Raw genomic sequence first — 24,878 nt, forward strand, 5'->3', positions numbered from 1 at the left:
TATTGCCATGACATCAAAATTTATTACATTATTATGTTATTGGGATGGAAAAATTTGTGACGGAGAAGAAGGTATAACTTACAACAAGTCTCCGAATAAAGCTATCAAGGTTCAATGCGGAATACAATTCAATGAACTCATCGATCAAATCCATATTGCTAAGTCGATTGATAAGCAAAAAAAGCTCATTAAAGTAATTTGCAGATATCCATCGGTTGTTGGAAAAGTAATGAAATATATTCCTCTCTCAATTACGGATGACAATGACGTTGAGATCATGTTTGATGCATTTAGTCTCCATCAAGAACTAAGTAATATTGATCTATACTTAGAAGTTGAAGTCAATGGCATTAAAAATCACACAGAGATAACACCCAGGTATTGAAAACTAATTTTCTATATTGGTTTTCAAAGTATTGATAAAAATCTTGTATATTAATTTTCAAAGTGTTGATACATGTGATAGTAAAATTAAAAGTCTAGTTAAATTGGCCAACATTACTATAGTCTAGGGGCCAATTGTAAATAAAGAAAAAATGGCTTTACACCACATTTAGACGGTACCAACGTAAAGTTTTTGAGTTATTTCTTTTTTGTTATCTCACTGTTTCTATACATTCATACACAAAATAAGGAATAGATTTGGATCATCTTTGTTCTGTCTCTAAACTTGATATATTCATAATTATTTTTCATTACTTCCACGACAATGCTAAGTTTTACTTTTATTTTTGTTGATTTTTTTTATATTAACTACAGATGTTGAGAAACTTTTTCGATAGAACAAGAAAGGGAGACAACTTTATCACCGGCTATGATTCATACTAATGGTGTGTAACATCCGGATTTTCAGAGGTATTATGGTGTAGGTTAATCTTGTGATTAAAGGAGGGACTCGACGAGTTGAGGGTCCAACTCGCCGAGTCGAGTCGGGTTTCTCCCGTGGATTTAATGAGTGGACTCGACGAGTCCGAGGAGAGGGACTCGCTGAGTAGGCGCTGATTAGAGAAACCCTACTTTCCGGGGTTTGGGACCTATTTAAAGGCACTTATAGCCTCATTTGCGGCCACCCTTTCACTAGAAGCAAACCCTAAAGGTCATTTGAGCTAGAAAGTGAGAGAGAAGCTATCTTGGGATTTTTAGTGCATCATTTGAGAAGAAGAGAAGGAGATCAAGCAAGGATCAAGAGGAGGAAAGTTGGATCCAGTGAGAGATCGTCCAGAGCTTCTGAGGAAGGTAAAAGTCTGCACCTTTCTCATTATTTTGGTTAGATCTCATGTGTTTGGAGTTCTAGGGCTTTTACCACCTTTGGTTTGGGACTTTGAGTAAAATGGATTAGCTAGAAGCCTAGTCCTCAGATTCGGACCTTGTGAGGTCCCTAGAGTCCAAAGGTCCCAACTTTATTCGTCCAAATGAGGGTTGTTGTGCTTAACACCTTAAGAAGGGCTTGTTTTGGCATTTTGAGGCATTTATGCCATGCATGAACGTAAAGGTCGAGACTTTATGTGTCTCTGGTGTCTTAAAGGGCTTGATCTAGGGTTTGGAATGAGAGATCTTGACTTTGGACGTCTGAATGAGGAATCAGACCGAGGGGACTCGTCGAGTCCATGAGTTGACTCGACGAGTCAGTGAGGGTTTGTCCCGATGAGCTTGAGCATGCGATAGCTCGACGAGTTGGGGGTCAACTCGACGAGCTGAGCTGGACTGTCACGAGATTTCTGAGGAAAGTAAGTGGACTCAACGAGTCGCAAGGGTGCACTCGGCGAGTCGGGTCAGACATGGACTGTTGAATCGAGTTTGACTTTTGTTGACTCTGGGGTTTGGTCAACATGAGTAATGGAGACCATGGAGGGGTAAAATGGTCTTTTGCCCAATTCAAGAATTAGCGAAAGAAGAATAGCCCTCATTTATTGGGGTCGTGTGAAGAGTATTGATTAGAGATTTTCATCTTTTGTGCTAGGCGGAGGCAAGTTTGAGTTTCGGGTGCAAGGGTATTTACTTGCTGCTTGTCAGGTGAGTCTTCTCACTATACATTACCTAGAGTGGTATTTATGTGTAGACCAGAGGGTCTTGTATGCTATGTATATATGAGATTATGTGCATTGTGTTATATGTATGCTATGTGTTGAACAGACCGGGCCGGAGGGCCCAACGATATAGACCGGACCGAAGGGTCCAACGACACAGACTGGACCAAAGGGTCCGACGAGCTATGACCGGACCAGAGGGTCCAATGAGCTACGGGACTGGAGGGTCCTGCTGAGGCACATCGACCGGAGGGTCGTACTGTAGCCTCGAGTGGCGTATGTGTTGTATGTGGTATTTTGGGGAACTCACTAAGCTTCGTGCTTACCATGTTATGTGTTATGTGTTTCAGGTTGTTCTCAGGAATCGCGGGAAGGCACCGGCTTGATTGTACACACCAGAGAAAGAGTTATGTTTTGAGGATCCTGGATTTTTAATGGAGTTGTGTTTTGTAATTTGAATAAACGAGATTTCAATACAATTTGTTATGAAAAGTATGCGATTTTAAAATGAAAAATCTGTTTGAAAAATTACGGTGTTACAATTTGGTATCAGAGCCTTGGTTTGAGGGATTCGGATGCTCCTTCGGGTAAATCTGGACTCAAACTGAGGATTTGAGAAAAAATTTCAAAGAAATGACTTTTCTAAAGCAAACAAGAGTTTCTAAGAGAAAACGAGAAGGAGCAGTGTGTACAATCAGCCAGAGCCCGAACGGTGATTTCCCAAAATACCCTTATTTTGTGTTATGAGATATTCTATGAGATATTATGCATGCTAGAGATAGGCTAGGTATGTCATATTTTAGGACTAGAGTGGTCTGATTTGTGACGCCTTAGCCTAGGAGTTGCGGTTATCTGTGATATGCTTTCGAGTATGTGCTGAGTAAGAGTATCCAGAGGGAATCCTTTTGAGAGAGGGATTGAGTAGAAGAGTAATCTAGGAGAGATACCTGGATGAGCATTTGTGGAATCCTCTGAGAGGGTAGTCATAGGCCCGCGTAGGGTGAAGTTGCTTGAGTTCGGTGATATCCTACGAGTATGAGGAGGGCAAGTAGGATAATAGCCTAGAGAGGTTTTATAAGGTTATTCGATGCCCGAATGCTGCTTGCTTCGTGCTTTGTGGAACTCTCGATGATGGGAGTTAGCTACCAAGTGAATATGACGATATTCAGGAGGTAGATGGCTGGCATCATTAGGAGTTCTTCAGCAGCTGATGGCGGAGAGGTGTGAGAACCTAGGAAGAGCCTAGGAAAGGGTGACCCTAGTCAGATGAGTACACTGACAGACTTAGATAATCCACAGAGGAGCGAACACGCATGACGGGGTTGGTGATTGAAAAGGTCGAGCAGCTACTTAGGAACTCGGGGATGGTCCATGTGGAAAGTATGGGTAGATGTGGCAGGTAGTATGGGCCCGTACTACTGAAAGTAGAGGACCCATAATCGATACAGGGAACATTTCGGAGGTTTTAAGTAGCAGATCGAGAGGTGATTTCATGGTTCGTGTACCATGATTTGCAGCAGCTCGAGAGGCGATGTCATGGTTCGAGTACCATGATTCGTAGCGGATTGAGAAGAGATAACATGGTTCGGGTACCATGATTTATAGCAGATCGAGAGGTGGCCACATGGTTCGAGTACCATGACCCGTGGCTGTTAGTGTTATTGGTTCTACCAGTTATTCCGTGGTGATTGGTTAGACCGAGATCAGAGGTGAAAGAGTATGGGGCTAGGGGGCCATGATGAACGAGTTCTAGTGAAGCATCCCTTAAAAGGGAAATCGAGTTAGCTCCGAGGGATTGTTGGTGAGATACCAATCGGAGTCGCAAGACTCAAGAATGAGTAGAGATGGCGGTTATGGAGGATTACAACATGAGTTGAGCAATCAGCCGATGGTGGAGATGTTATTTTCTGTGACCCGAGCGGTGTTATTTTTGTTCTTGTGGGAAACAGGAGAGGTATTGAGATTTTCGGTTTCCAAGGTTGGGGGTGAGCCCTGTGGGGTAGCTTTGGTTACGATCTTTCATCAGAGTATTTGGGCAGTATGTCTGCCGAGAGGTAATGTTAGAGCATGAGCAGGTTGTCAGCGGGGACTGAGATGATTAAGGACAAGGATACACCCTATTTGAGCATAGTAGGGCATGTATTAGCGGCAGCGGCAGACGATCAAGAAGAAGATATTGAGGCGGTGGCTCTTATTGTTTATGACGAGTATCGAGTGTGGCAATGAGGACTCCACTCTTATTACAACCCACGTGATGGAAAGTTGGTTGAAGAGTCGAGGATGAGGAATATGATAGTTCGTTATTTTCAGACTGAGAGTCAGGGCTACGACTGGACAGTTGAGATGTCCGGTAGTGGGATGGTACGGGATTCTGAAGGACTAGAGGTAGTCATGATGAGAAGTTTCTGAGGATTTCATCGGAGATTCGGGGTATCTGGAATTGCTTGACCTCCATCGGGGGGATCATCAAGCATTGCATATCACCTTCCAAGAGTAGGTGCGATGGGATTGGTAAAATCAGTCTGTGGGTTAGATTGTTGGCGAACCAATTGGTGATGGGTCGAACCCTGAGTGGGGGAGAACCGGGTACTTTTGAGGAGATAAGAGATTGGTTCAAGAACGGTTAGAGAAATGGATAAAGAGGCTTGCGGTATGGATTCCTGAGACCAGGGTTATTGGTGGTCAATGAGAGGTGCAGAGTGAGATAGTGCATATGGTACGTGCTTAAGAAAGGATGAGTGTCTCCACGACAAGTGGCCGTTGGTCGGAGACCTTATGGGGTTAGGAATCCTTCAAGGTTAAAATGGTGAATTCGAGGTGGTTAGCTTGTGAGGTTAGTTCGACGGTTGAGAATTTCTAGTTCAGAGTATGGGCTATTATACGCGGTATGGGAAGGGAAGAAGTCGATTGGGCAACCAACTTCAGGGTCGTTATGAGTATTCTTGCATGAGTTTTGAGCAATAGAGAAGGAAGTTTCCGATTGTCAACTTCGTGTTCTGAGTCTTTGGCAATTTCTCCGTGTTTTAAATTGGGGAATGGAGTATTCCGGGGTTACAAGTGGCACGAGAGAAAGACCGGTTGTGAGGTTCTGAGGAAGCAATGCGGTATCTGAGTATAATGCCATGAGTATGAGATCAATGGTAGAGTCGAGACACTGCGAGGCGTTGTGATGGTATTCCGGAGTATCCGAGTTTAATGTCCTAAAATCTTGGATTGTTTTGAGTTTGAGTTCGAGATGTCGAGTGGTGTATCAAGTGTCTATGGTTCCGGTGGGGGACCTTCAGCTAATTGACATCAAATGGATTTATTTGAGAATGTGAATTGCAGCGAGAAAAAGAGGTTTTGTCGCGATGGTGGTCGTCCGAAGTAGTGATGCTTAGCCCGGATGGGTGTGTGTGTGTACCTATCTATGCTGGGCCGCAGAGCATGATTTAATGATCGCAGTATGGTGTCAACTTGAGGATGAGATTGTGAAGTGGTAAGAGTAAGTGCGGTAAGACTGCGGGGAGCTGCAGTTTCAATGAGTCAGTGCAGAGAGGTGTGGTGATGCTACAGGGAGCCGTAGTACTCACTATTCAGTGAGAGGTTGTGGTGATGCTACGGGGAGCCGTAGTACTCACTATTCAGTGAGAGGTTATGGTGATGCTACTAGGAGCCGTAGTACTCACTATTCAGCGAGAGGTTGTGGTGATGCTATGGGGAGCCGTAGTACTCACTATTCAGTGAGGGGTGTGGTGATGCTACGAGGAGCCGTAGTACTCACTATTCAGTGAGAGGTCATTGTGATACTACGTGGAGCTGTAGTACCCACTAGTCAGCGAGAGAATGTTGTGATGAAGTGCTCTCTGATCAGAGCTTGACGTAAGAGAGTTTTAGGCTTGGGTAGCTCTAATATTTGACTTGTGGAAGCCTGGAGTAAAACCAGGGGCGAGACTGGGGTCTCCATGTTTGTCGGAAGTCGTTGTATTCCGAATGGAGTAGTGGTTTTCGTGGCCAAGGGAAGTGAATCAGTGAGGTACGCATGGGTTGCGGGTCATGAGTCATGAGTTGAGTGGTTCATTGGGACGAGTGGTTCCAATTCTGGATCGGACCAGACTCTCGATATTGAGTTTGACTCTAGTGGTGCATTGAGTAGGCGAAATGAGACTCCGGATTCTGAGATGGGTTCCATTTTGAGGAATATTGTTTGTCATCAGATGTTTTGGACCGGAGTGGGTCAGTTCGTTGGTGCGGGAGGTACCGCGAGGCGCTCGTATCTAGGGAGTAGTGTTCGGCGGGGGTCGAGGGTGAAACAATTTTGTAGGATTGTGGAATCCGTGGGGTAAAGAGAACTTCGTGACTTGGGTGTCACTGGGCCGAGATAGTTGTTATGAGAAGGAAGTCAGTAAGACATTTCGGGATATGTTATGGGTGACCTTTGGAGGTTCAACTGTGAAGTCAGAATTTGACCTAGTGCTCAGTATTAAAAAGGGGTATGAGGAACGAAGCTGGGACTTGTGATTGTGATGTCTGAGGACACTTCTGAGAGAGCCTGGTTATTCTCTTGTGTCTGAAGGGCAGAGTGTTGAGGATTCTTTGTTCGGATGGGTTCTGATAGCAGTTTAGTGTATGATCCTGTTGGGTTTTGAGCATTTTAACACTCCTAGGTGTACATGCAACCCTAAATACCTTGGATCTATGTTTTCTCTATTATACATGCAAATATGAACTTTCCACGGTATTCATCCTAACTAGCATAATAACACTGATTCAAATGAATATCTCAAGTTAGAATTACATACCTCTTTGATGTAGAATGTCTTCATGAAGCTTGAGTGCCTAGTGCCCCAAGTGTGACACCTCAAATGGTTCACACAACATCAAATGCACATGGAATGACTTGAGAGAAATTGGAACACTTCATAAAATCGGCTAGCCCTTTTTTCCTCACACATAGTCCCCGATTTCTTGAGCCATGGAATTCGTTTATATGGTGGCTATTAGGGTTACACCATGTAACTCATAACTTTACCCATTCCTTATGCTCCATGAATTTTAACCTCCATGGAGTATCCATGGGTCACCCCATGGACTTAGTCCAACATAAGGAATCTTGGATCACAAGTCCACATATAAAAGAATGAATGATCTACACAATCAACCCATATATTTAATTAGTCTCCTTTTGATCACTTAATTAATTCCAAATTAATTCTTGATCAATACTAATTAAATAACCTTATTAATATATTAGAACTTATAATATATTAATAAACCTTAAGTGTTATTTCTCTCATTTTAGTCTATCTAAATGCATGATGCCATGCAACCCAAATGGACCATGTCGGGTCGGGTCAAGTCTTACCAATTATAGTTATGGACTTAGACATTAATCCAACAGTCTCCCACTTGGATAAGTCTAAAACTATTATAGCGTACGACTTCAAGAACCGACTGGCAATCGTAGCTCTCAAAAGCTTCTGTCGAATTCTGACCTTGCCGATGATCTCTGACCTTTGTCAATGACTTGTCCATTAGATAAGGGATCATATATTCCTCCATTCTAGATATCATATGGACTGAGACATGGATTATAATCATTCTCTCTGTCCATTTGTTGTTTCCCGATTTCCGATTTATGACGACTGACTAATTGAACAAATCAAATCAGTCCAGGCCCGGCCGAGCACTTACATTTGTCATCACCAAATCATCGAGGGGCCCACAGATATCGCTTTTATCCTGAAGGTAAAAGGAATGGATAAACTTCGACTCATATGGCTTGTTCTACTACTTGTTGAATCATACACAAAGGCACGTTTTATAACATCGAGTTACCAATGCGTTTTTGTGCAATCAATGTATAACCAACTCATAGTAACAACTCATATCTCTAGGTTTGAAGAATATAAGATATTATCGTCTCATGATCACTCGTGATAAAATCCATGAAGTGATTCCAATGAGCGCGGGTTGAATCCAATACTCAGAACTTATGAGCACTCATGAGTGTTGTAGCACCACCTTGTCCCACATATTAGACCTCTACAAGCCCAACCCATGACAGTCTTGATTCATATCTACTTCCAACATATGACCGACTATGGATGGTTTGAATAACTTAATCATTCAGGAAGAATGACCTAGTTATTCTGGAAGTCAAAACATGCAAAGTGAAACACAATAATAATCGAATCCAATATGGTCTCAAAACTTATGAAAAAAAATAAAAAACCTTTTATTTATCACCATATGATTACACATTATTCATTGTATACTGTTTCAAACTATCAACTTTATACTTGAATTAAAACAATAGTTGTCCCATGCTCCAAGCATGTACACTATGTTTTCTAAACACTAGTCCTGCCATACACCAAGTATGCATACTATGTTTGTCTATGATCTTTACTTTGTGAAATAGATCAATTGAACATAACTTCAATGATTCTCTTTTCACAGTCCCAAATCCTTACTGCAAATGCAAGAATTCCAAATTCATGCCATTTACTGAAATCTGTTAGATTCTAAACTTATATGCATTGATCCTCTTGTAATGATTATGCACAAAGTCACAAGGACTTGACAACAAACATTACAGAGCATTCCAAGGAGATCAACTCCTTGGAAACATCATTTTTGCATTAAGTTTCCTAATCTTACACAGATTGAATAATTTCTAACTTTGAAACATTTCCATATTCCATTTTGACTATCACTTCCGAACAAGAGTTGCCTCCTTACAGATTATGTCAATATGGTCCTTCCAGAATTAACACTATACTTCCAACTGTCCTTGAGCAACCAATCTTTGGTAAACCTTAGATTGTCCTCGACAATTGCTTAATCCTTTTAGTCATATCCAGTTCTAGACCTTTTCCCTTCTTAATGCCCCAGACATTTGGAAAATTTTAGAAAGGATGAATATAGCACATGTAATCGATCCTATATCCGACGCATATGGGACACGATTCATGATGTCTCACATAAAGACTAAACCAATCTTTTGCTATAATATTTCCATTTCAATTTGCCAAGTTCTCATAATTCAGATTATGAAAAGGGATGCCGTAATCATAATCAAATTTTAGAACGCAAATAATGGACCCATATATAGAATTTCGTTATGTTGAGCCATTCCAACATGAAATTCATATATATATCGTTGACTAAATACGATTTAAAACCTCAATCTAAACTTTTAGATTTGAGATGAAGTATAATTTCCTCTCCCTTAATTATAGCAAAACAACTTTTTACCAATTGAAACCTTTTGTTTTCTATAATTAACATTGCTAACTTGCAACCTTTATCATAATTATCATGCTCCCACTAACACGATGATTATTAGCATAACACTTATGTTCCCACTAGCTTTGACATGTACTCAGAAATCAGCTGAACTTCTAGAAAAACAATACTTTATTGACTTTCTTACCAAAGTTCAGATTTCTGATACTAGATTGCTTTGATAAAACTTTATCAAAATCATACACATTGCCTTAGATAGCACACTTGTGTGTTTAAACAATTTTAAGAACTATGAAAAGGGATGCCGTAATCATAGTCTCAATTGTTTAGACCTTTGCCACTTCTCACAAGTCCATGTTAGTGTGCCGGTTAACCACACATGCTCCACTAACGACTTTGAGAATGCAAATATCACAATTGCTATCTAGCTAAAATCTACTTAGTGAAAGTGTTTCCTCACCATCATTTTCATGAATCGGAGAGAAACCTTATTACACTTAGATTTAATGGTGTATGTGTTCTTATCCACGTGAATTGTCAAAACCATAGTCACAAGACAAGGATAATGACAAATTCAAACTCATATGGACTGAACTTAATCTTAATTTCTTGCCATCTGGCAGCTCAAGGGTCTGTCATTGCTTCCAAGTTGTTGTGCAACCAATTGAGAACTCTAAGAACTCATATGCAAAGCCAACTTTAATTGGAATGGACACAGAAATAGTCAACACGATAGTTTAATAACCTCAAGTCGTGTGCTAGTGAAGAACTTTAGGTTTTACTCTTGATTAGTTCTTGATACTTTCAAGACCTTTTAAGACTCCCACTGTCCTCTTGACATATAAGACTCTCTTGTCAAATATTCAAGAGATAGTGTGGATTCTAATCAAGACAAACACTTCACACAATTGGCCTTAGTTGGTCTTTGTTTTATCCAAAACATCACAACTTACCAATTTCAAATGTACAAGAGTAGAAACCTTTTACTCTTACATTTGACAAGTGTTTTTAAACCTTCTTTAAGACATGTCACTCAAGTTACTGATGGGTTTTGAGCATTCTAACACTTCCTAAGTGTACATGCAACCCTAATAACCTTGAATCTATGTTTTCTCTATATACATGCAAATTTCTTTTTCAAGGTTATTTCCTAACTAGAATGGCATGGGGATTACATAAAACATAAAAACTAGTAGAAATACATACCTTGTTGTTGCTTGGATTCCTTCAAGACTTTGTGAGCCTAGCACCCCAAATGTTGTGCCTCAAATGCTTCACACAACACCACAAGACTTGGAATAACTTTGAGAGAATGTCACTTAGCCTCAAAAGTGGTTATGCCCTCTCTAGTAACACTAGGTCATCTAGGTCCACTTTTTGCTAGCCATAGGGTTCCTTTTATAGTGTTGTCACAATTAGGGTTTACACATGAATGCCCTTAATTGTCATGACTCTTGATTTCCCATGACCCATGGATTTGTAACTCCCATGGACTATCCATGGAGCTCCATATGGTTACATCCATAACCCATAAACCATGGATCATTAATCCACCATAAAAGAATTGATGATTGTCATAATCAACCCTATATATTTAATTAGTCTCACTTTGATCACCAAATTAATCCTAGATTAATACTTGATCAATACTAATTAAATAATACTATTATTAATATATTAGAACTTATAATATATTAATAATCATAAGTGCCTTATTCTCTCATTTAGTCTATCCAAGTATTGCAATGCCATGCAACCCAAATGGACCATGCCGGGTCGGGTCAAGTACATACCAAATAAAGTTATGGACTTAGACACTATATCCAACAGTCTCTCACTTGGATAAGTCTAATAACTATATTTGCAAATATGACTTCATAATCCGACTAGCAATCGTAGCTCTTTCAAAGTCTCTCGGAACTGAGATGATGATGATACGCCATTTCAGATAAGTGATCATATAATCCTCTGTTCTCATGATATCAGCCGGACAAACACATGGAACATGGTCTTACTTATTGTCCAACATTTGTTTCTCGATCTCTGATTTGTCTCGACATAGAACTAAATTGAACACATCAATTAGGTTCTGACCGGGCCCGGTACATAGGTCAAAACCAAATCATCGAGGGGCCCAGATATCGCTTCTATTTCTAGAAGGAACAGATAAACTTCGACTGATATGCTTGTACTAACTACTTGTTGAATTATTCACAAAGGCACGTTTTATAACATCGAGTTACCAATGCGTTTTCGTACAATCAATGAATAACCAACTCATAGTCAACAACTCATATCTCTAGGTTTAAAGATTTATATGATATTACCGTCTCACGATCACTCGAGATAAATTCCATGAAGTGATGCAAGTGAGCGTGGGTTGGATCCAATACTCAGCCCTTATGAGTACTCATGAATGTTGTAGCAACCATTGCATTGTCCAAAACACTTTTAGACAAATCATACAAGCCAAATTCATGACAGTCTTAAATCAATACTTACTTCCAAAGTTTGACTGACTGTGGATGGTTTGAATAATAACATAATTATTCTGGAAGTAAAAACATGCAAAATTGAAACATAGTAAACAATCAACACAAGATAGTAACACCTTACTCATAAATAAATAACAACTTTTATTTATCATCAAATGTCAATTACATTTTACAAGTTTCAGGAATCTAATTATTGAAACTAATATCATCCTTCAGCCCAATGCGCCTTGCATGCTGTAAATGCTTAACCCTGCTCAGTCCCTTCGTGAGGGGATCTGCCGGGTTCTCATCTGATGATACCCTCTTAGCAACGAGGAGTCCTTCTTCTATTCGATGTCTGATGAAATGGTATTTTCTGTCAATGTGCCTAGATCTCCCATGATCTCTTGGTTCCTTAGCCAAAGCAACCGCACTTTCGCTGTCACAGAAAATTTCCATTGGCTCTTTTATAGCTGGTACAACTCCAAGGTCTCCGATGAAGTTCTTTAGCCATATCGCCTCCTTAGCTGCTTCACTTGCTGCTATGTACTCTAATTCACAAGTAGAATCAGCTACTGTCTCCTGCTTGGAACTTTTCCAAGTAATTGCCCCTCCATTTAGGATAAAGACCCAGCCCGACTGAGAGCGGAAATTATCCCTATCAGTCTGGAAGCTAGCATCGCTATACCCTTCCACTCTCAAGTCATCACTGCCTCCAAGGGTAAGAACCCAGTCCTTAGTCCTCCGCAGATACTTGAGAATGCTCTTTACCGCTGTCCAGTGTGCCTTGCCAGGGTTCCCTTGATATCTACTGACCATGCTCAAAGCAAAGGCCACATCAGGGCGAGTACAAGTCATAGCATACATGATCGAGCCCACAACGGAAGCATATGGTATATGACTCATCTCAGCTATCTCAGCCTCTGTACTCGGACTCTGAGTCTTACTTAGCTTGGCATTACTCTGGATTGGTAATTCTCCTTTCTTGGAATCTTGCATACTGAACCTCTTCAGTACCTTATCCACATAAGTACTTTGACTAAGTCCAATTAGTCTCTTACTCCTATCTCTCAATATCCTTATCCTTAGGATATAGGCAGCTTCCCCAAGGTCCTTCATAGCGAAACACTTCCCAAGCCAGGACTTAACCTCCTGCAAGGTTGGGACGTCGTTTCCTATGAGAAGTATGTCATCCACATACAACACCAAGAAGCTAACTATGCTCTCACTAGCCCTGACATACACACAAGACTCATCCTCACTCCTAGAAAAGCCAAACTCTTTGACTTTCTTATCAAAGCAAAGATTCCATCTGCGAGATGCTTGTTTCAATCCATAAATGGATTTATCAAGCTTACACACTCTATTAGGGTATCTTGTATCGACAAAACCCTCTGGTTGAGCCATGTAAACATCCTCAGCCAACTTTCCATTAAGGAAAGCGGTTTTGACATCCATTTGCCATATTTCATAATCATGAAATGCAGCTATGGCTAACAATACTCTAATAGACTTAATCTTAGCTACTGGTGAGAAGGTCTCATCATAGTCAACTCCCGGAGTTTGAGTAAAGCCCTTCGCAACCAGTCGCGCTTTATAAGTGTGTACCTTCCCATCCATGTCGGTCTTCTTCTTGAAGATCCATTTGCACCCAACTGTCTTACGACCTGGTACATTGTCAACCAAGTTCCAAACTTGATTGTCATACATGGACTGAATCTCGCTGTCCATAGCCTCCTTCCATTTAGCGGACTCAGGGCCTGCCATGGCTTCCCTGTAATTATTAGGTTCATCCAAATCTATTAGTGTACTATCACTAATAAATGTATCACCTTCAGTGGTGATGTGATAACCATAATAAAAATCAGGTGTCTTCCTCACCCTAGTGGAACGTCTTGGAGGTACAGACTCATCTATCGGATCAACAGGAGTTTCCTCCTCAGGTTGGTCGATAGCATTTGAGGTTCCTTCACCGCTTGACTCTTGAAGCTCTTCAAGGTCAATTTGCCTCCCACTGTCCCCTTGGCTTATGAATTCTCTCTCACGAAAGACTCCTCTTCTTGCTACAAAAACCACATTATCACTGGGTCTGTAGAAGAGGTAACCAAAGGATCTCTATGGGTAGCCAATGAAAATACACCTCTCACTTTGAGGTTCAAGCTTATCATGAGTCTCACGCCTCACGAAAGCTTCACAACCCCAAATCTTGATGTGGTCCAAATTGGGAACTTTCCCAGTCCACGTCTCGTGAGGTGTTTTGGCAACCTTTTTAGTAGGGACTAGATTAAGGATATGGGCGGCAGTCTCTAAGGCATACCCCCAGAAAGAGATTGGTAACGAAGCTCGACTCATCATGGAACGAACCATATCCAACAAGGTTCGATTGCGCCTCTCAGCTACACCATTCAACTGTGGTGTCCTGGGAGGTGTCAATTGTGAGACAATCCCACATTCCTTAAGATAGTCAAGGAACTCAATGCTAAGATACTCTCCTCCTCGATCGGATCGGAGCATCTTGATGTTCCTGCCCAATTGATTCTCAACTTCCTGCTTAAACTCTTTGAACTTTTCAAAGGTTTCTGACTTATGCTTGATTAAGTAAATATATCCATATCTACTGTAATCATCAGTAAAAGTCACATAATAGCGATTAGCATCCCTTGTAGCAACTCTGAAGGGCCCACACACATCCGTGTGTACAAGGTCCAACAAACCTTCACCCCTATCACAAGTACCTGTGAAGGGTGAGTTTGTCATTTTTCCAAGTAAACAAGACTCGCAACTATCATCTGATTTGAGGTCAAATGATTCCAAGACTCCAGCCTTTTGGAGTTGGCCTATGCGCTTCTTGTTAACATGTCCAAGACGACAATGCCACAAGGATGCTTTATCCAAGCTATCTGAAGAATCAATATACAACACATTATTTCCTAGATTGTCTACAACATTCACGGCTTCATATACACCATCACAAGGTAATGCTTTAAAGTGAAATACATCATTGTAATAAACATTAATAGCACCATTTTTATTATCAAATGAAAATGTAAAACCTTGTTTGTACAAGCCATGAAAGGAAATAATATTTCTCGCCATTTCGGGCGAGTAACAACACTTATTCAAATCTAACATTAACCCATTATTAAGCAATAAAGAATAAACTCCTATCTTGGTAACAGGTGATGCTTTCCTGTTGCCCATGACTAAGTTTATCTTCCCGTGCTCCACTTGCTCACTTCTTCTTAGTGCCTGCAAATCAGTACAAATGTGAATACCACACCCTGTATCAAGCACCCAAGAATTAGCATTAGATGAGTTGTTAGACAATATTGTGTAAATACCTGCATGGGTGGGTTTAACATTCCCATCCTTTAGATCTTGCAGATATTTGGGGCAGCTTCGCTTGAAGTGTCCCTTATCCTGGCAATAAAAGCACTGTGCTTCCTTTGGGTTTGAAGAAGGAGTAATGGGACCTTTCTTTGTCCCACTTGAAGAGGAACCATCAAGAGTCTTACCCTTGGTACCCTTCGAAGGGCTTTTCCTCTTCTCACCATTTCCCTGCCCAATAGCCAGAACAGGGGCTGTTGAAGGAGTAGAAGTAGCAACCGCTTTACCCTTAAGGCCATTTTCAGCTGTCCTTAAGAGTCCTTGAAGTTTGCTAAGTGTGACTTCCTCCTTGTTCATATGACAAGTCATATGAAACTGATCATAACTTGGAGGTAAGGAATGGAGAATGATGTCAATCGCCATTTCCTCAGGAAAGTCAACATTTAGCTTCAGCAACCGGTCAACGAACCTTTGCATCTTATGCAAGTGACCGGTGATGGGTTCACCATCCTTCATCCTTGCGGTTATCATGGAGGAGATGATTTCATACCTCTCTTGACGCGCGCTCTGATGGTACCTTTCCATCAGATCCAGGTGCATCTCATAGGGGTAGAAATCTTCATAGGATTTTTGAAGTTCAGGAGTCATGGTGGCCATCATGATGCATGCTACTTTAGTAGCATCCTTTTCATGTGCAACAAACTCCGCAAACTCTTCAGGAGTAGCAGTGGCTTCAATCACAACCTTAAGCTCCCTATCGAGGACATATTCTTTGTCCTCATAGCGGGTAATCATTCTGATGTTTCTGATCCACTCATTGAAATTGGATCCATCAAAGATGACCTTACCACACAAGTTCATAAGGGAAAAGGAGCCTGTTGGGTTTGAGCCAGAAGCATTGTTGGAAGACATCTGAAAGGAAAGAAAGACAAGTTTCATTAGATTAGGAATCCTTAATAATTCACCCAAATGAAATATTAAGGCTAGGATCCAACAAACTATTTATAGTTGGAAGAGGGATGCCGTAATCCATACTATAAAATATTTGAAGGTAGGTAAATGACGATTTACCAATTTCCACCATAAGAACGAAATATTTTATTATTAAGTTTTATTGGTTTTGAAACTCCTAGATCTTTTGAGATACATTGAACTTTTCAATGGCATGTTTGAATCTCGATTGTGCCCTCTCAAGTTTGTCACTGGGATGCCGAGGATCACAAACAAGGTGTGAATAACCATACAAATTGACTTGGTACCCTTAACAATATTACCTAATCGATGTGCCGGTTAACCACACACGCTCCACCGATCTATAATAAAGTCAAGTTACCCTTTGCCACTCTTACTAGTCCATGTTAGTGTGCCGGTTAACCACACACGCTCCACTAACGACTTGGTAAGGTACAAAGTGTAATTTTATGGGCTAGCACAAATTTCACATTTTCCTAAAGTAACTAAGATTGGGAATTTATAATGTATAGTTACTTTATAATTCATTATACTTTTAACAAGTATTTAAAGTCGTATCCTACCCGTTCGGCTAACGACCCTCCACCGATCAAGGAAGCGGTGGGTGAGAGTGTGTAAGTCCCCAATCTGCTTGTGTATCAATCAGATCCGTTTGATGGTGCGGAATCCCAATCAAACGGATGATGTCAGATCAAAATAGAAGAGAAGGAGAAGAAGAAGATGATGAATCTTGCATGTATTGATATGAATGAAGATCCGGATACAAGATTCATACACACTAACACACACTCTCTTTTCTCTCTCTCTAGAACACCTTCAAATACACACACTTAAGCTCCTCTATGTGTTCATCAATCTACTCCTCACACCCCTCACCCCTATATATACTCGACTGGGCCGGCCTTGGGTTTACGGCCGTAAACACCCATTGGGCCGTAAACAGAGTTTACGGTCGTAAACCTGTTTACGGCCGTAAACACTATCTGGCCGTAAACCTGACCGTAAACACATATAATATTACAGAAAATTACAATCAACTAGAAAAGCAAAGTATAAACCATATTTTTGACCCAACAATCTCCCCCTTGGTTTATAGCTTTCTTTTCTTTTTCTTAATTGACCCAACAAGCTCCCCCTAAAAATTAGCTGGCTTTTCTTCATAATCTTCATTGGGAGCTTGGCCTCAGCTTTAATCTTCAAATTCTTCACGACTTCAAAATGAACTTGATGAATCTTCAATGAATGACTTCATCTTGAGCAGTTGGGCTTTTCTTCAGAATTTGGCATTGAACGCACGTTGGGTGAGGAGGCTTTACGTACTGATTCTTGAAAAATAGCGCTTTCAGCTTGAGAATCTTCAGAGAGAACATCAGAGAGAACAAATCTTTTGGATCACTTCAGCAGGTTCAAGATAGCAGCGGACTGATTGAGGAGGCTTCAATGCAATCTGTCACATAATCTTCAATTGCAGCTTCACCTTGCTTCTGGGGTTGAAGGATTGAATGTCGAAAGAATAATCTTCATTTCTTGCTCCTTCGAATGAGAATTCTTCGATGCTCACGGATGAAACTTTGATTCAGAAATCTTCAACACAAACTTCCATGAGTTTCATCTTCACCTGAATTCACTATTCAAGACAAAACAAAACTAAAAGAAAAATTTAGCACACAATATTTTTGGATTTTTCATATTTTCTGAAAAAGAAATAAAACAGAAATAACACTATTTTTGGCTTTTTAATTTTTGATTTTTGTTTGGTTTTCAAAAATTTTTAATTCTCCCCTAATATTTAAATTAGAAGAAAACTATGAACAAATTTAACAAAAATAAAATGATATATAACTTTAAGAGTGATTTGGGATCAAAGTTTTTAGACAGGCTTAATCCACTTGTCGGTACCTTCTATCTTCAAGTCTTTGTCTGGTCGATCGCCGGTATTGTGGTCCACTTAAACACGAAAAATTATGACAGATTTAGGACATACTATTAGTTACAAGACAAGGTGATCCTAAGTTCCTAGATACTATATCTTAAGGACCATTCAGCTGACGACGACCAGGGATATTGTTGTCCACCTAAATTGAGCAGCGAGATCTATAGACAATCTTTGAGTGTTCAATTTTAATTGTACTGGAACATGTTTCCCGCTTCCTGATATGCCCCAGTAATCAAGAACTTCCAGAGTACTCCTTACATCGGGTGAGCAGACAATCATTAAGAGAGAGAATGGATTCAGAGTATTATTAATTATAGTTCTTAGAGGGATTGAGATGTAGAAGGGTGCATATACTGTGTACCAGGTCGGATTATGAGTCACGCAAAGGAGACAGTATATGGCTAACAGATAGGAAGAATTTCATAGATATAAGATGCAGAGAAATAGAATTGCATATGTTGCTGTCCAGGTCGGATCTCTTCCAATCACGTAAAGGAGGCAACATATGATTGACAGATAAGAAGAGAAAGAAAACAATTTTCTACAGACCTAACTCATCGGAATTTACCAGTCGCCCCATCAATACCGGAATTAAGGACAAAATCCGCACATCGAGGAAAAGTTAATCCACGGTTCCAAGTACGGGTTCATTTAATGTGACGAGTAGATTCCCATATATATCTCCCTGCTCAACCTATCCGAGCGTCGTACTGTCAGGCTAAACGGATCTAACTAGGTCAAGATTTGTCAAGTCTAATAATTTCTTAAGTTCAACTATGCCTAGTCAAGTCCCCTTAGAATCTTTCGTGCCTACCAGCGCATCGAACACAGAGCCTAGACAATTCAGATTCAGTCCCTTACACAGATTCAGATTGCCTGTTATCACATGATTATATCACTTCCCAAAACATCTCACTCAAACTCATTTCATTAACCAACATATTTTTGGATTTTCTGATTTTCTAATATTTTTGGATTTTTTTTTTTAAAACTTTCTACATTTTTTGTTGGGTCAAAAATATGGTTTATACTTTGCTTTTCTAGTTGATTGTAATTTTCTGTAATATTATATGTGTTTACGGTCAGGTTTACGGCCAGATAGTGTTTACGGCCGTAAACAGGTTTACAACCGTAAACTCTGTTTACGGCCCAATGGGTGTTTACGACCGTAAACTCCGTTTACGGCCGTAAACCCAAGGCCGGCCCAGTCGAGTATATATAGGGGTGAGGGGTGTGAGGAGTAGATTGATGAACACATAGAGGAGCTTAAGTGTGTGTATTTGAAGGTGTTCTAGAGAGAGAGAAAAGAGAGTGTGTGTTAGTGTGTATGAATCTTGTATCCGGATCTTCATTCATATCAATACATACAAGATTCATCATCTTCTTCTTCTCCTTCTCTTCTATTTTGATCTGACATCATCCGTTTGATTGGGATTCCGCACCATCAAACGGATCTGATTGATACACAAGCAGATTGGGGACTTACAATTGGTATCAGAGCTTGGATTGTATCACTCATCTTTGTCAGATCTGGAGCTGATTTGATCTTATTTTGGAAAGATTCTTGCCTTTTTGGATAGATCTCTGAAAATTAGGGGGGGTTTGTTCTTCGCGTTTTTGATAAAAACGAGTTTTTGATCGAGTTTGGAGCAAAAAGAGGTGAAAAACGCTGTTTTTCACGTAATTTGCGAAGAGTTTACGGTCTTTGAAGGGTTTACGGTCGGCGGCGGCGGCGGCGGCAGCTAGGGTTTCCCGGAGTTTACGGCCGTAAACGTGTTTACGGTCCGGAGTTTACGGCCGTAAACGTGTTTACGGTCGCCGGCTTGCGGCTCGGAGTATACGGCTCGGCGGTTTACGGCAGCGGTGTGCGGCCTCGGCTCGGCAGATGTCTTGGTGGATTCGCGGCTTGGTGAACGGCTAGGGAAGCCGGCTAAGCAGCAGCCTTCGTCTTCGCACATTAAAAAGGGTAGGCGGATTTGGGGGTGCCGGGGATCGAACCCTGGACCTCTGGTTCATACACTCAGCGCTTTACCAACTCAGCTAGCGAACTCCTTGGTTCATCACTTTCGATTTTAATTCAAATACATTGCCATTCGCACCAATTTTCGGATTTTTGTCAATTTCAGCCCAAAATTCAATTTCTTTTCATTTTAAATTCCAATTTCAACCAAAAGTTTTAGATTTTAATTTTTGGCTTTTACTTTTTAACTTTTTACTTAAAATTTTGACTTTGACTTTTAAAGTTTGACCTTTGACTTTAAACTTTGACTTTCTCGTTTAACTTTTAAATTTTCAAATTTAGCTTTTCGGTTTGACTTTTAAGTTTGACTTTTGAGTTTGACTTTTTAAATTTTACTTTTGAGGTTGACTTTTAAGTCTTTTTAGTCAAAGGGCATTTTTAAATTTAAGTTTGACTTCTAGTTGTGCTTTTAATGGTTTTTGAGGACATGTTAAGACAAAATTTCAACATGTTCGATTATATCCCTGGAGAAACCCTGGAAGCTCAGTTGCAGCGTTTTACCACACTCAATACTGAGATGAATATAGTTGGGATCTTCTTGACCAAATCTGAGATAAACAAAAAGCTATTGAATGCACTTCCGAAATCATGGGATATGAACGTGGCTGACATCAAGTAGACAAAAGATCTCAATCGTCTTAGTCTTGCTGCTGTAATTGAAGAACTTGACGCTTTGAATTGTCGAAAAACAATGAGTTCCACAAACCTTCCGGTCAATGAAGTTTCTTGTTCTCAATCATGTGAAGTTTCATGTTCTCAATCATGTGAAGCCACGATTAAACTTCTTCGTGAACATAATGATTTATTAAAAAGAGAAGTTGAGGACCTGAGATATGAAGGTTATCAACTCAGGAAAGGACAGAAACCCCTAAAGGCCCAGTTAGAAACAAAAATAAAGGACTTTAGGAAGCTTCAGGAAGAATTCAGCAACAAGTGTGAAAATTATGACTATATTAAGAGACAACTTGATGCTGTAACCGAAGAAATTGACGCCTTGAAAATTAAGTGTGGAAAAACTGATGTTAGTTTCAAAAATTATACTGCGTTAAGTAAGACAATCGACTCCTTATTTGAAACCCAATTAAAATTCAAAGATAATCAAAACAAGGGTCTAGGGTATGATAGTGTTCCTCCACCTTTCAATCATAACTACACATCCATCCCTTCGACACAGGAAGAAATTGACAGGGAGGCACATCTTCAATATGGCAAACCAGCTGGTTTTGTATCAGGAGGCATTATTAATGTTGATAATCCTGATGCTCCTGATGTTTCTGTTACATGTGCAGGTAAAGTAGTAGAGGATGAGAACAAGGAGAACACCATTGAACAAACCAACATCTCCTTGAACTCTGAATCGGTTGCTTCGAACTCAGTTGCTTCTGATCAACCTGCTGTTCAGAAATACAGGCCACCAATTCCAGTGAAACAGAGTGCCTGTTGTAACTGTGCGTGTGGGAAAAGCAAGAAACAAGGCAAGGATATGCCACCAGGGGCAGGAAGAAACAACTTCACAGTGAAGAAAAAGACATGTTTTCACTATGGAACACCTGGACACATTGCCAGAAACTGTCCAAATCGCGCATACGTTCCTTACTACGCACAAGGCTGGCAGAACGCGCCAAGAGGGAGATACTCCAAAAGAAACCCCTCAAGGTCACGTTCAGACCATGATGACTGGAACGCGCAGAAGGTCAAGAATCAAACCCACAAGGACAAGAAGGGAATGCCGGCCAAGAAGCCAAATCCAAGAGATGCTCCCGTGAAGCCAAAATCAAAGTCATCTCGAAGATGGGCTTCAAGTTCCAAATCAAGTACTGAGCCACCCATCAGATCGAAAAAGAAATGGGTTAAACCCAACTACAAATGGGTTCCAAAGGCTCACTCTCCCAAATCAACTAATGACTCTAATATTTCTTCATCTTCTGTTTGTGATAAACAGGATATGTCATGGGAGAGAGTACCGTGCAAGGATGACAAAGGTCGACCCAGTTTCAAAATGGATTGGGTTCCAAAGACCAACTGATCCCGCTCTGTGTCGGAGCAGCTATGGAGGCATATCATCAGACTTCGGTTTGTTGGTAGTGGCTGTTCATGGCACATGATAGGAGACATCTCTTAACTGTACAACACTCAGAACATTGTCTGGGAGTATGTGTCCTTTGTGGGAAAGGAAGAAAAGAAGGGATCACACATGGGGTTAGTGCTTAATGACATGAAGAATTTTCGGATCTGTTCTGAGATTATGCGTGCTGTTCTCAGATCTTCTGGATGCAAATTCAATCGGTGACTTACGGTTTGAGTTTTCTTCTCTATACTCCTGAGTTTATCTTACTCTGATTCGCTTCAAAGACTAATTTTTGTTTTAGGATAGTTTAAATTTGCGCATTACTTTCGTTTCTCTCCTATGCACAAATTTAGGGGGAGAAATAAAAACAAAACAAAAAATGTAGAAAGTTTTAAAAAAAAAAAAAATCCAAAAACATTAGAAAATCAGAAAATCCAAAAATATGTTGGTTAATGAAATGAGTTTGAGTGAGATGTTTTGGGAAGTGATATAATCATGTGATAACAGGCAATCTGAATCTGTGTAAGGGACTGAATCTGAATTGTCTAGGCTCTGTGTTCGATGCGCTTGTAGGCACGAAAGATTCTAAGGGGACTTGACTAGGCATAGTTGAACTTAAGAAATTATTAGACTTGACAAATCTTGACCTAGTTAGATCCGTTTAGCCTGACAGTACGACGCTCGGATAGGTTGAGCAGGGAGATATATATGAGAATCTACTCGTCACATTAAATGAACCCGTACTTGGAACCATGGATTAACTTTTCCTCGATGTGCGGATTTTGTCCTTAATTCCGGTATTGATGGGGCGACTGGTAAATTCCGATGAGTTAGGTCTGTAGAAAATTGTTTTCTTTCTCTTCTTATCTGTCAGTCATATGTTGCCTCCTTTACGTGATTGGAAGAGATCCGACCTGGACAGCAACATATGCAATTCTATTTCTCTGCATCTTATATCTATGAAATTCTTCCTATCTGTTAGCCATATACTGTCTCCTTTGCGTGACTCATAATCCGACCTGGTACACAGTATATGCACCCTTCTACATCTCAATCCCTCTAAGAACTATAATTAATAATACTCTGAATCCATTCTCTCTCTTAATGATTGTCTGCTCACCCGATGTAAGGAGTACTCTGGAAGTTCTTGATTACTGGGGCATATCAGGAAGCGGGAAACATGTTCCAGTACAATTAAAATTGAACACTCAAAGATTGTCTATAGATCTCGCTGCTCAATTTAGGTGGACAACAATATCCCTGGTCGTCGTCAGCTGAATGGTCCTTAAGATATAGTATCTAGGAACTTAGGATCACCTTGTCTTGTAACTAATAGTATGTCCTAAATCTGTCATAATTTTTCGTGTTTAAGTGGACCACAATACCGGCGATCGACCAGACAAAGACTTGAAGATAGAAGGTACCGACAAGTGGATTAAGCCTGTCTAAAAACTTTGATCCCAAATCACTCTTAAAGTTATATATCATTTTATTTTTGTTAAATTTGTTCATAGTTTTCTTCTAATTTAAATATTAGGGGAGAATTAAAAATTTTTGAAAACCAAACAAAAATCAAAAATTAAAAAGCCAAAAATAGTGTTATTTCTGTTTTATTTCTTTTTCAGAAAATATGAAAAATCCAAAAATATTGTGTGCTAAATTTTTCTTTTAGTTTTGTTTTGTCTTGAATAGTGAATTCAGGTGAAGATGAAACTCATGGAAGTTTGTGTTGAAGATTTCTGAATCAAAGTTTCATCCGTGAGCATCGAAGAATTCTCATTCGAAGGAGCAAGAAATGAAGATTATTCTTTCGACATTCAATCCTTCAACCCCAGAAGCAAGGTGAAGCTGCAATTGAAGATTATGTGACAGATTGCATTGAAGCCTCCTCAATCAGTCCGCTGCTATCTTGAACCTGCTGAAGTGATCCAAAAGATTTGTTCTCTCTGATGTTCTCTCTGAAGATTCTCAAGCTGAAAGCGCTATTTTTCAAGAATCAGTACGTAAAGCCTCCTCACCCAACGTGCGTTCAATGCCAAATTCTGAAGAAAAGCCCAACTGCTCAAGATGAAGTCATTCATTGAAGATTCATCAAGTTCATCTTGAAGTCGTGAAGAATTTGAAGATTAAAGCTGAAGCCAAGCTCCCAATGAAGATTATGAAGAAAAGCCAGCTAATTTTTAGGGGGAGCTTGTTGGGTCAATTAAGAAAAGAAAAGAAATCTATAAACCAAGGGGGAGATTGTTGGGTCAAAAATATGGTTTATACTTTGCTTTTCTAGTTGATTGTAATTTTCTGTAATATTATATGTGTTTACGGTCAGGTTTACGGCCAGATAGTGTTTACGGCCGTAAACAGGTTTACGACCGTAAACTCTGTTTACGGCCCAATGGGTGTTTACGACCGTAAACTCCGTTTACGGCCGTAAACCCAAGGCCGGCCCAGTCGAGTATATATAGGGGTGAGGGGTGTGAGGAGTAGATTGATGAACACATAGAGGAGCTTAAGTGTGTGTATTTGAAGGTGTTCTAGAGAGAGAGAAAAGAGTGTGTGTGTTAGTGTGTATGAATCTTGTATCCGGATCTTCATTCATATCAATACATACAAGATTCATCATCTTCTTCTTCTCCTTCTCTTCTATTTTGATCTGACATCATCCGTTTGATTGGGATTCCGCACCATCAAACGGATCTGATTGATACACAAGCAGATTGGGGACTTACAATTGGTATCAGAGCTTGGATTGTATCACTCATCTTTGTCAGATCTGGAGCTGATTTGATCTTATTTTGGAAAGATTCTTGCGTTTTTGGATAGATCTCTG

At 40.2% G+C, this 24,878-nt stretch overlaps 1 long non-coding RNA gene across 2 annotated transcripts; it reads left to right on the forward strand.

The window, feature by feature from the left end:
• On the forward strand, positions 1–24,612 carry LOC145121143 (uncharacterized). Of its 2 annotated transcripts, none has more exons than XR_013714516.1 (4): positions 1–378; positions 760–1,236; positions 1,961–2,013; positions 23,727–24,612. It is a non-coding gene; the product is annotated as an uncharacterized LOC145121143 (long non-coding RNA). The 2 variants fall into 2 exon arrangements; XR_013714515.1 differs by lacking the exon at positions 23,727–24,612 and adding an exon at positions 2,378–2,518.
• Positions 24,613–24,878: the final 266 nt, after the last annotated feature.

This window comes from Lactuca virosa, chromosome 6, assembly GCF_052849685.1.
Source record: "Lactuca virosa cultivar CGN04683 chromosome 6, Lactuca_virosa_CGN04683_v6, whole genome shotgun sequence".
Lineage (NCBI taxonomy): Eukaryota > Viridiplantae > Streptophyta > Magnoliopsida > Asterales > Asteraceae > Lactuca > Lactuca virosa.